Consider the following 11,147-nt stretch of genomic DNA (forward strand, 5'->3'; position numbering starts at 1 on the left):
GGTTGGGAGTGAGGGGCACCAGCAGCGCAGTGACTGGGGAGCTCAGTGGGGAGTTCAGGGGGCTGCTGGTCGAGAGTGAGGGGCAATGGTGGAGCTGGAGGGAGCCTAGGGGCTGTTAGTCAGGAGTGAGGTGCACAGTACAGCTGTGGAAAGCCCAGGGAGTGGCAGGTCGGGAGTGAGGAGCACCAACAGAGCTGTGAGTCTGGAGGTCAGGACTGGGATAGCAGGAGCGGTGAGTCGGGAGAGAGGGGCAAAGGTAGCGCAGTGACTGGGGCTCAGCGGGGAGCCCAGGGGCTGCAGGTCCGGAGTGATGGGCTCCAGCAGAGCTTTGAGTCTGGAGGTCAGGACTGGGATACCAGAGGCTGCAGCTCGGGAGTGAGGGGCACTGTCAGAGCTGGAGAGTGCCCAGAGGGCTGTGAGTCTGGAGTGAGAATCACTGGTAGAGCTGGGGAAATCACAGGGGGCTGCAGGTCGGGAGTGAGGGGCACAGCTAGAGCTGGAGGGAGCCCAGGGGGCTGCTGTTCGAGAGTGAAGGGCACCAGCACAGTGGTGAGTCTGGAGGTCAGGACTGGGACAGCAGGGGCTGTGTGTTGCGAGAGAGGGACAATGGTAGCGCAGTGAGTGGGGAGTTCAGCAGGTAGCCCAGGGAGCTGTGGGTCGGGAATGAGGGGCAGTGGTAGAGCTGGAGGGAGCCCTGGGGTCTGCGGTTTGAGAGTGAAGGGCACCGTTAGAGCTGGGGCAAGACCAGGGGGCTGCGGATCGAGAGTGAGCGGCACCATTAGAGCTGGAGGGAACCCAGGGGGCTGCAGGTTGTGATGCAGTAGGGACTGTCTGTGTGGGGGATGGGAGAGCCGGGGATGACTTTAGGTGAGAAACAGGACCCAAGCCTGCAATCTGAGCTAGGCAGGGGGCCGAGGGTGTTAGCACCTTTGCCTGGGAAGCTGGACACAGGAAATGGCCGGCTGGAGGGAGTTGGGTTAGTTCAGTTTCGGTTTTGGGCTGGGTGGTTGGAATTCAGGGAATCCCAAGTTGGGGACTAAGCTGCCTGAACTCCCAGAGGGACCAGATTGAGGGGTCCTGGTTGTGCCTACAGGCTCTGCTGTCACCTGTGTTCCTGTTGTCCAATAAACCTTCTGTTTTACTGGCTGGCTGAGAGTCACTGTGAGTCCCAGGAAAAGGGGTGCAGGGCGGGACTCCCCCACACTCCATGACAACTGTTGGCAGAGGTGAGATCTACTGCACCCCATGGACGGCGATTCCTGCAGTGACTGGGGAGCAGTAAAACTAAGGGACGATTGTAGGGGTGATTAACCCCTGGGAGTGTGTGACCAGACAGAAGGACTTTTTCAGTAACAGGGTCCCCCGGGGATTGCAGTGAGTGGTCCCAGGGGTGGAGGAGTCTGCGGATCAACCCTGGCAGATGGGTGGTGACCTCAAGAAGGGCTGGTGCATTAGGGGTCTCCATGGAAACCGTGGGGAGCAGAGAGCACCCCGGCCTGTGAGTGCCCAGCAGGAAGATGTATGCCAAATGGCGCAAGTGCGACCTGGTTGGGCTGTGCAAGCAGAGGGGCTGCGCAGAGGGAGCCTCACCAAAAACCAGCTGATTGCCCGGCTGGAGGTGGGAGATGGCTTGAATGAACTGATCCCTGTCTCTGGGGGAAGCAGCCCAGCAGATGCAGCGCAGGCACCAATGTCTGTCCCTGCTAGTAGTGGTCAGCCGGCGGCTGAGGGCTTCCCGAGACCCCCCTTCCTGTGCCTAGGGGAAGGGCAAGGAGGAGCCCAGCGAATACCAAGGGCACCGTGACACCCCCGGCCAGCAGGGGATCGTCCCGGAGACGCTCAGCATCCATGGAGCAGAAGTGGCTGGAATGGGAGAGAGCTAAAACTGAGAGAGCTGGAGGATCGTGAGTGACAGAGAGAACATGAGGAGAGACAAGGCCAGCGGGAACTGGAGGAGAAAGAGACAGCGTAATCATGAGCTAAAACAGGCTCGGCTGAGGGGCAGTGGGGCCCCCAGCTGCAAGGAGTGAGGGGGGCCCAGGACTGCGCGGAGCTTTGATAAGTGCATCCTGGCTCAGCGTAAGGAGGGGGAGGACATGGATGACTTCCTGGTTGTCTTTGAGATGGCCTGTGAGCTGCACCAGGTAGATCCTGTGGACAGGCTCAGAGTTCTCACTCCCTTACTGGACCCCAAGGCCGTGGCATTGTACTGCCAACTGGAAGGGGCGGAGAGAGGTGACTACGAACTATTCAAGCAGGCCCTGCTGCGCGAGTTTGGGCTGACTTCTGAGATGTACCGAGTGAGGTTCTGGAGTCAGTATAAAACCCCTGAGGTCTCATATCTGCAACTAGCCATCCGCATGGAGGGAAACGCCAGCAAGTGGGCAGATGGGGTCCAGATGAAGGGGGACCTGGTTAAACAGCTGATACTGGAGCAACTGTATGAGCAGTGCCAATCTGACCTGAGGCTGTGGTTGAGGGACCAAAAGCCAGAGAATCTGTGACATGCAGGGCAGCTGGCTGATGAGTTTGTGAAGAGCTGGACGGGGGGTGGCAGGGAGGAGTCCCAAAGGAACAGGCTCGCTGTGATGCAGAGAGAGAGTCATCCTGGGACCTCCCAAAGGGGGAATAGGGAGAACCCCCTCCCAAGGGGAACACCCAGTTTCAGGGACAACCGGCTGGTTCGAGGAGACCAAGGGGACATGAGCTTCTATAAATGTGGCCAGAGGGGCCACATACGGTCCCAGTGCCCCAGGGTCAAGAACAGACTGAGCAGACTGACTCCACACCGGGTTAACTTGGTAGAGACCCAGCTGGATGAGGGGCAGCATTCGCAGGAAAGGGGGGCTGGCCATGTACCGCCTGCGAAGGAGGGAGAAGGGTGCCCAGTCAGCTCCTTTTGGGGGGCTGGATGTTCCAGGCTCTGAGATTTTGGTTTACAGGGTGGGAGCGGGTCTGCCCCTCCGGAGAGAGTGCCTTGTTCCCCTGGAGGTAGATGGGAGGAAGGTCACTGGGACATGGGTGCAGAGGTGACGCTGGCCCGGCCCAAGGTGGTGGCCTCATATCGGATGGTGCCCGACACCTACCTGACCCTGATGGGTGTGGGCGGGACCCCATTCAAGGTGCCCTTGGCGAGGGTACACTTGAAGTGGGGGGCCAAGGAGGGCCCCCAGGACATGGGGGTACACCCACATTTGCCCACGGAGGTGTTAATGGGGGGGCCCTGGAGGTCTGGCCAAGTAACGCCCAGGGTGCCCTGGTCGTGACCCGTAGTCAGAGTCAGCACAGGGCACTACACCCTGACAAAGGGGAAGGTACTGTGCCCGAGGTGCAGGACCCTAACCTGGTGGGGAGGGAACGCCCAGGGACACGGCTCAGAGAGGCTGCGGCCTCAGACCCAGCCGACGAGAGAGAGCAGGTCCCCATCCCTGTGCCAGCTGCTGAGTTCCAGGCCGAGTTGCAGAAAGATCCCTCCTTGCGGAGACCAAGGGACCTGGCCGACCTCAGTGCGGTACAGTCCATGAGGTGAGGTTGCAAGGAGAGGTGGCTTCCCTCCCCAGTGCTGGGAGGGGCCTGAGGAGTGATGCCTCGACCGGGGGTGGGGGGCTGGCTTCTCTCCGCAGTTCTGGGAGGGGTCTGGGGGGTGGCGGTTTGAGCCGGGGAGGGGCACTGGTTTCCCTCCCCAGCTCTGGGAGGGGCCTGGGGAGTGGCAGTTTTACCGGGGGAGGGGCTCTCGTTTCCCTGCTCAGCTGAGGGGCACCAGTAGCGCAGTGACTGGAAAGCCTAGCGGGGAGCCCAAGGGGCTCTGGGTTGGGAGTGAGGAGCAGCGGTAGAGCAGGGGGGAAACTAGGGAGCTCCGGGTCGAGAGTGAGTGGCAACGGCAGCTCAGTGACTGGGCACCTCAGTGGATAGCCCAGGGGGCTGCGGGTCGAGAGTGAGGGGCATCGGTACAGCTGGGGTAATCCCAGGGGCTGTGGTTCGGGAGCAAGGGGCACCAGCAGAGCTGTGAGTCTGGAGGTCAGGACTGGGATAGCAGGGGCTGGGGGTAGGGAGTGAGGGGCACTAGCAGCGCAGTTACTGGGGAGCCCAGAGGCCTGCGGATCAGGAGTGAGGGGCACCGGTAGAGCTGGAGGGGCCGAACTGAGCGAGGTCAGTTTAGCCAGTGACCTGGGCAAATTCAAACCCACCAGCATTCCCAGGGATGCCCCAGTATCTCTTGCCCAGCGGGGGCAGGCAGTGAGCTCCTTGCTCTGGTCACAGCATCAGAGCCAGCGTGAGCCCCCTCTCCGGTGTGCAGGGGAGTGGGGAGCATCTCTCCCTCCCACTCAGTCCCAGGGGGCTGGTTACAGGTAGGCAGGTATCCTGAGCCCAGCAGCCCTTCACCCCTGCCAGCCACGTCATTTGCATTTTCACTGACAATTTCCATCTTACCCAATTGGTTCCCTGGATTTGAATTCAAACCCTCGGCCGTTACACGAGCTGGGCCTGGATCCTGTCCCAAAGAGACATAGTCACCCCCCAACAGGGTCTCTCAGCCGATATCCTGGAGAACCCCAACGACCAGCCAAGCCCGACCCCTCCTGGGTCTGCACAGGGATCCAGGCCATAGACAGGGCGAGGGGCTTCACCCCAGGGACCTTCACCCAGGTCCCACAGCCCCTCAGCATCTGCTGCTGCACCACCACAGTTCTCTTTGTCCCAGGCTCTCGCCACCCCAGGCGTGTTTCCCCACTGACCCCTGGGAAGCTCCCTATTTCTCTCAGCTCCACCATCCTGAGTCCATGCTGCTGCTGTTTCTCCTTCCCCTTTTCCTCAGGATCTTGCTCTCTGTCATGGTCCTCTCGCTCTCTCGGACTCTGCTCCCATCCCATCCGTCTCTGATCCCCTGATGGGGAACCCGATCGTGAAGACCCTCATCTGGTTGGGCACCAGACTCTCGGGGATGCCTGGTTGCTGCTCCAGCTGCTCCCAGATCCTCTTGTAGCCCCATCTGGGTCAGGAATCTGCTCCTCAGAGGGGTCCTTCTCCTCCCACTTATGATTAACTGTGCCTTGGTGAACTTCCCCGTGCGTAACCCTCTTTGTGTACAGGATCACAATGTCCTTCTCAAGGAGATGGTGATAGGCCATCACTTCACCGTTCCCAAGTGGCTCTGGACTCATAGGCCTGTGTGCTCTTGGCTCCCCCATGGTTTCCATGAAGAACCCCTGGTGTGCCAGCCCTTCTCGTGGTCACCACCTCTTTGCCAGGGTCGAGCTGCAGATTCCTCTGCCCCTGGGACTGCTCCTGCCATCCCCAGGGGAACCCTGCTACTGCTAAAATCCTCTCTCCCAGGAGAGAGCGGCAAGCTCCTCCGTCCCTGGGACTGCTCGCTGCAGTCCTCAGGGGGACCCTGTTACTCCAACAGTCGATGGTCACACACTCCCAGAGGTTAACCGCTCCCTGAAACCGTCCCTCTCTGAGCCTTCAGCACACCTGGTCCTCATTATCCCCCCTTTGTTTTACTGCTCCCCAGTCACTTTCTGCAAGCAGCGCCATTCATGGGGTGCAGTACGTCCCGCCGCTGCCACCAGTTGTCACGGAGTTCCCGGGCGATGCTCTGGAACTGCTCCCCACAAAGCCAGTCAGGACTTTGAGGATCCTCCTCTATCTTGGAGCAGACTTGTTCAGGGCAAGAAGCTCACACGTCTTCACCTCCTGGGTCTCTCCTTGGAGCATTCAGCATCCTCTGACCCTCCGTGCGCTTCCCCCAGCGAGTCCGCCCAGGCAGGGTCCATTCGGGGGAGGTATCAAGGTTTTTTCTCCACTTTGAACTTTATAGTCCAAAAAGTGTGGACCTGCATGATCACTTTTAATCTTAATTACCAGCTTAAATTTGGTACTCTGCCACCAGCCAAAAATATAGTGTTTGGCACACTTCCTGTTCCCCCAAATCCTTCCCGTGGATCTGAACAGAAGGAGAAATTAGCCTTCCCCCTGCTCTTTTTCCCCCCAGACTTTCCACTCCCTGGGTTACCCTGAGATGCTAAACTGATCCAAACTCCTTGGATCTTAAAACAAAGAGGAATTAACCTTCCCCCCCTCCTTTTCCCCCCACCAATCTCTGGTGCGTTCAGACCCAATCCCCTTGGGTCTTAAAACAAGGGGAAAAAATCAGTCAGGTTCTTAAAAAAGAAAGTTTTTAATTAAAGAAAGAAAAGGTAAAAATTATCTCTGTAAAATCAGGATGGAAAATGTTTTACAGGGTATTCAGATTTATGTAGCCTAGAGGGACCTCCCCCGGGCTTAGCCTGAGATTCAAAGTTACAGCAAACAGAGGTAAAAATCCTTCCAGCAAAAGACACATTTACAAGTTAAGAAAACAAACATAAGACTAATCTGCCTTTCCCGGCAGAGTTAACACCCACTTGTCTGGGATCTCTCCCAGTAACACAGCACAAGTTTGAAAGATAGATAGTATACAGCCAATATTCATAACTTCAGCTACATAATGATACAGACATACAGACAGCATAATCATAACCAGCAGCCCATAACCTGGTCTTAGACACCTTATATGACCCCCTTTACAGAAGATTTGGTGCCATTAAAGGACCTTGGTTGCAAACCATGTTCTATATGGTCTGAGTTTATATCAATAACGTCACACCCCCGCAGGAACGGACGCTCTCCAGTCCCCTGGCAGAGGTAGGAAGGAAAGGCAGCGCCTCACCCCCGCAGGAACGGCTGTTCCCTAGTCCCCTCGCAAAGCTGGGAAGGGAAAGCAGCTCCCCCCCACTGCTGGAACGGCGGCCCCACAGTCCCCTCACAGAGCTGGGGAGGGAACACAGAGCCCCGTCCCCACAGGAACGGCCGTTCCCCAGGCCCCAGGCAGAGCTGGGGAGGGAAGGCAGCGCCCAACCCCCGCAGGAATGGCCGCTCCCCATTTCCCTCAAAGAGCTGGGGAAGGAACTCAGTGCCCCGCCCCCGCTGGAATGGCCTCTCCCCAGTCCCCTCACAGATCTCGGGAGGGAACACAGCATCCCGCCCCTGCAGGAACCGCCACTCCTCATTCACCTGGCAGAGCTGGGGAAGGAAGGCAGAGCCCAGCCCCCGCAGGAACAGCCGCTCCCCAGTCCCCTTGCAGAGCTGGAGAGGGAAGGAAGCACCCTGCCCCCGCTGGAATGGCCGCTCCAAGTCCCCAGGTAGAGCTGGGGAGGGAACTCAACGCCCTACTCCCGCAGGAAAGACCACATCCCAGTCCCCTAACAGAGCTGGGAGGGGAACCCAGTGCCCCACCCCTGCAGGAACGGCCGCTCCCCATTCCCCTCACAGAGGTGGGGAGGGAACCCAGCGCCACGCCCCTGCTGGAACGGCTGCTCCTGTCAGAGTTAAACTCAGGACTCACAGTTTGTCAGACCACTCTGTTTTATTAGCACAGCGCTCTGCTAATAACACCCAGATAATGTGAGCACCATGCAAGACACAAGCTATCTTATTTATACAGATAAAAGAGCGGGAATTAGACAAAGGGACAAAGAAAGCAAAACAGTAAAATTCACCTGGGGCACAGCATGCATATCCTACTTCCTTACTAACTCTTATCCGTCTAAGGCTAATACTTCACCAATTGCCCTTGAATGGTGCAATTGTTCTATGTTACTGTCTGTATTCCTGACACCTGGATTGCAGCATTCCAACAGTTTTGCTTAAAGGTACAGACAGCATTTCTTTAATCCTTTCGATTTTCACAGTATAATTCATTCTACTTTCACAGAAACATGCTCTGTGCATTACCCAGGTTGGTGGGAAACACACTCTGTGCATTACCGTGACTGGTCCGTGGGTGTCACTGCTCGTAGAGGGCAGACACACGCTGTGCATTACGCCACCTGACCGCTGGGTGTCGCTGCTGTATCAAGGGAAACACCTTCTGTGCATTACCCTGAATGACCACGAGGTGTCACTGCTGCGCCAAGGGAGACATAAGAGCGGCCAGACTGGTTCAGACTCAAAGTCCATCTAGCCCAGTATCCTCCTGTCTTCTGACTGGCCAGTGCCAGGTGCCCCAGAGGGAATGAACAGAGCAGGGAATCATCAAGTGATCCATCCCCTGTTGCCCATTCCCAGCTTCTGGCAAACAGAGGCTACAGGCACCATCCCTGCCCACCCTGGCTAATAGCCCTTGATGGATCTATCCACCGTAAACTTATCTAATTCTTTTTTGAACCCTGTTATAGTCTTGGTCTTCACAACATCCTCTTGCAAGGAGTTCCACAGGTTAACTATGCAACTGCCCTGAGTTTACCCCTCCTCCTTTCCCCAAGTTGTATATAGAAAAGAGGATGAGGATGAGGAGAGCCATGATGTGTCTGTCACTGGCTGGTGCCTCAGTTTCCTCTAGACAGCAGTGCTGCAGGCTCCTTTGGTCTGTGCCCATGCAACTGTGTCTGGGGAAGGGGGAGTAGAGGCTCATGCTTCCCAGCCCCAGGCCCCATCCCCAGCAGCTGGGGAATCCAGGCCAAATTTAACCCTGGTAGCTGGGCTGGGATTAGCCTGGGCTGGGGTAGGGCTGGGGAGGAATTGGGAGGGAGACAGATGCACCTGCTGTGAGGGAAGATTCTCCCATTCCCTGCCAACCCCCTTCACTCCTTGCAGCACAGCACCCCCTAGCGTTTCTTTCTCTGTCATGGGAGCTGTCTGCTGCCTGCTTCTCCCTTAGCATCATCTCTCCCCATCCTGGAGCACTGGCATCGCCCGTCCTGTGCAAACAGGCAGGCCCTGGTGTGCCCCGCGGCACTGCCCTGCAATTGTGGGGGCAGCTGTTGGATGGAGCCATATTGAAATACGGGGGTGGGCAAGGCTGGGGACCAGGACTCCTGGGTTCTCCCCTCACATGTGGGAGGGGAGTGGAGGTTAGGGGGTTGAGTGGGGGAGGGGCAGGGTTGGGATCCAGGGATACTGCTTTTTCTGGTTTTCTCCACCTCCTGCAGCAGCCTTGGTCCTTTCAATGTGTTTCTTGTTCCAAATTCATTTGCTGACTTATGTAACTCACCCCAGAGGTGGCTGCATCTCAGTGTTGGGTGAGGCACCCTTGGCTGCATCACCTCCTAACCGCGTCTCTCTCCCACTTCGGGTGACCCTGCAGCACTCAGCAAACATCCACAAGAACATGGGGCACTTTGAGCACTGGGCAGGCAGGGGCCAGGCTCCCAGCCCTCCCTCCAGAGAATGGGACCCAGCATTCCCTACTTTTTACAGGTATTTAAAAGGGGCGAAGGGGGGCAAATCAGAGGAGGGGGTGGCCAGAGTCTGAGCAGGGGGTGGAAATTGACTGGTCGGGGGGTCAAGCAGCTGGAGGCAGAGTTAGGAGAGGGACTGAAGGGCAAAGTCAGGGAGGGGGGAAGGAGCCGGAGTTAAGCCCAGAGGGAGGCGCTGCCAGAGGGTTAAACCCCAGCACAGGCAGGGGCCGAGGGGTAACAGTGATCCCGGTGGGCTGAGACTCCAGGGTTTGCAAACATGGGTGGGGGGAGCAGAGGGCTTTTTTATTTCCCCTCTCACAGGCAGCACCTCTCAGCATTGGCTTCCCAGGGCTGGGCTCTTAAAGGCACAGGCATCCCACTGCCTAGACACTGCAGCTTCTCTCTGATGTAACCTACTGAGGTGCTGCAGTAGGAGACTCAATTCAGTGAAACCGGGCATTCCCTATATGCCCCCCAGTCAGGGGGCTGTGCACCTCCTTCCCCGTATTTCCCCAACACCCCCTCCCTGAGTGGTCAGGTAGTTACATGCAGCGCTGCCAATGTTGTCATTGGTTGCAAATTTGAATGGAAATTGAAACGTTAACACACACTTTAAAAGCAGATACAACGTATGAAAACTACTTGTACCTGAGAAAGTAAAATAGGTTTGGAAAGTCTGGACAAAGCCGGGTTTCCTAACCCAGCTGTGGTGTTTGCTGACAATGTGGGTGCATTGGCTTCGGCAGTGTTGGCCAAGCTTAGAATTTCAAATGATGATTTGTAAGTGAGGTGTGAATGAGCTCTCCCCTGACAGCTACTGATGACCAGGGTTGGGAGGAGGCTTTGGGACCAGACTGTATTTACATGAACTCACCTACTCTGCTGATGACCCTGGGGCAGCAGACAGCACTTCTGCCCAATATCCCTCTACTCCAGCAGCAGGAGCAGGCAGGGGACAGGCGCACGCTGCTTTTTGTCAGGCAGGGACACAGCGCAGCGGGGGTGGGGAGGGGCAGGGCCCAATGCAGGCAGGGCCAGAGGAAAAGACCCAGCTCCAAATATTGCTGGAGCAGGGCCCCCAGCCCTGAATATTCCTGGAGCCCGAGCACCGCAAATGTATATAACCTGCTGCCTATGACCACAAGCCAACACAAGGTCCCACTGAGATTTGAACTCAAATTACAGGATTCAGAGTCCTGAGTGCTGCCCATTACACCATGAGACCAGCTTGTGCTGCCTTCTCTGCACATCGGTGACCCTCGTGGGGCTGGCTTGTGTAAGGGGGCTCTTGGCCCTTTACTAAAACTTAGTGTGTGTGTGGGGGGGGGTTGGTTGGCTAGTTCCCAGCACCAATAGAAGGGGGAAGGATCAATGGGAAATCAGGACCCTGAGACTGACAGTCCCCAGGGACAATGGGGAGAGGCCAAAGCTCCAAGTTAGCTGCACTGACAGGCCAGACAGTGTAATGAGGGAGTCACCAGGCCAGGGGGTCCCATCCTCTGTGTGAGCTGGAACTGCCTGGGCGAGAGTGGGGCAGAGCTAAGGAGAGAGCAGGAGCCTGAGAAGAGCCGGGGAGCAGAGCTGTGCAGGTGTAGTGCCAGAAACTGCTGCATGAAGGAATTTGCAACCTGTAGCAGTTACTGAGACCTGAGGTTGTTCTTATTTGCTGACTTGTCCTAATTGGCTAAAACTTGACAGTGGTTTCTCTAGCAAAGGCCAGTCCCTGGCCCCTTGGTCCAGACATCCCCCTTCATATCAGGCTAGGGTGACCAGATGTGAAAGATGAAATATCGGGACGTGGGGGGCGGAGCAAAAATAAAAGCTGGAGGACCCCCCCACCGCCAAGCGGCAGTGGCACAGCCTCATCTCCAACCAACTCTTGGCTCCAACCCCCGCTACACCCCCAGCTCCCCCCTCCCCTCACTC

The 11,147-nt window shown here is 57.2% G+C and overlaps 1 non-coding gene across 1 annotated transcript; it reads right to left on the minus strand.

The window, feature by feature from the left end:
• Positions 1–10,374: 10,374 nt before the first annotated feature.
• On the minus strand, positions 10,375–10,446 carry TRNAQ-CUG. Its single transcript has one exon. It is a non-coding gene; the product is annotated as a tRNA-Gln (tRNA).
• Between the last annotated feature and the right edge of the window lie 701 nt (positions 10,447–11,147).

Source organism: Gopherus evgoodei, chromosome 13, assembly GCF_007399415.2.
Source record: "Gopherus evgoodei ecotype Sinaloan lineage chromosome 13, rGopEvg1_v1.p, whole genome shotgun sequence".
NCBI classification, from domain to species: Eukaryota; Metazoa; Chordata; order Testudines; family Testudinidae; genus Gopherus; species Gopherus evgoodei.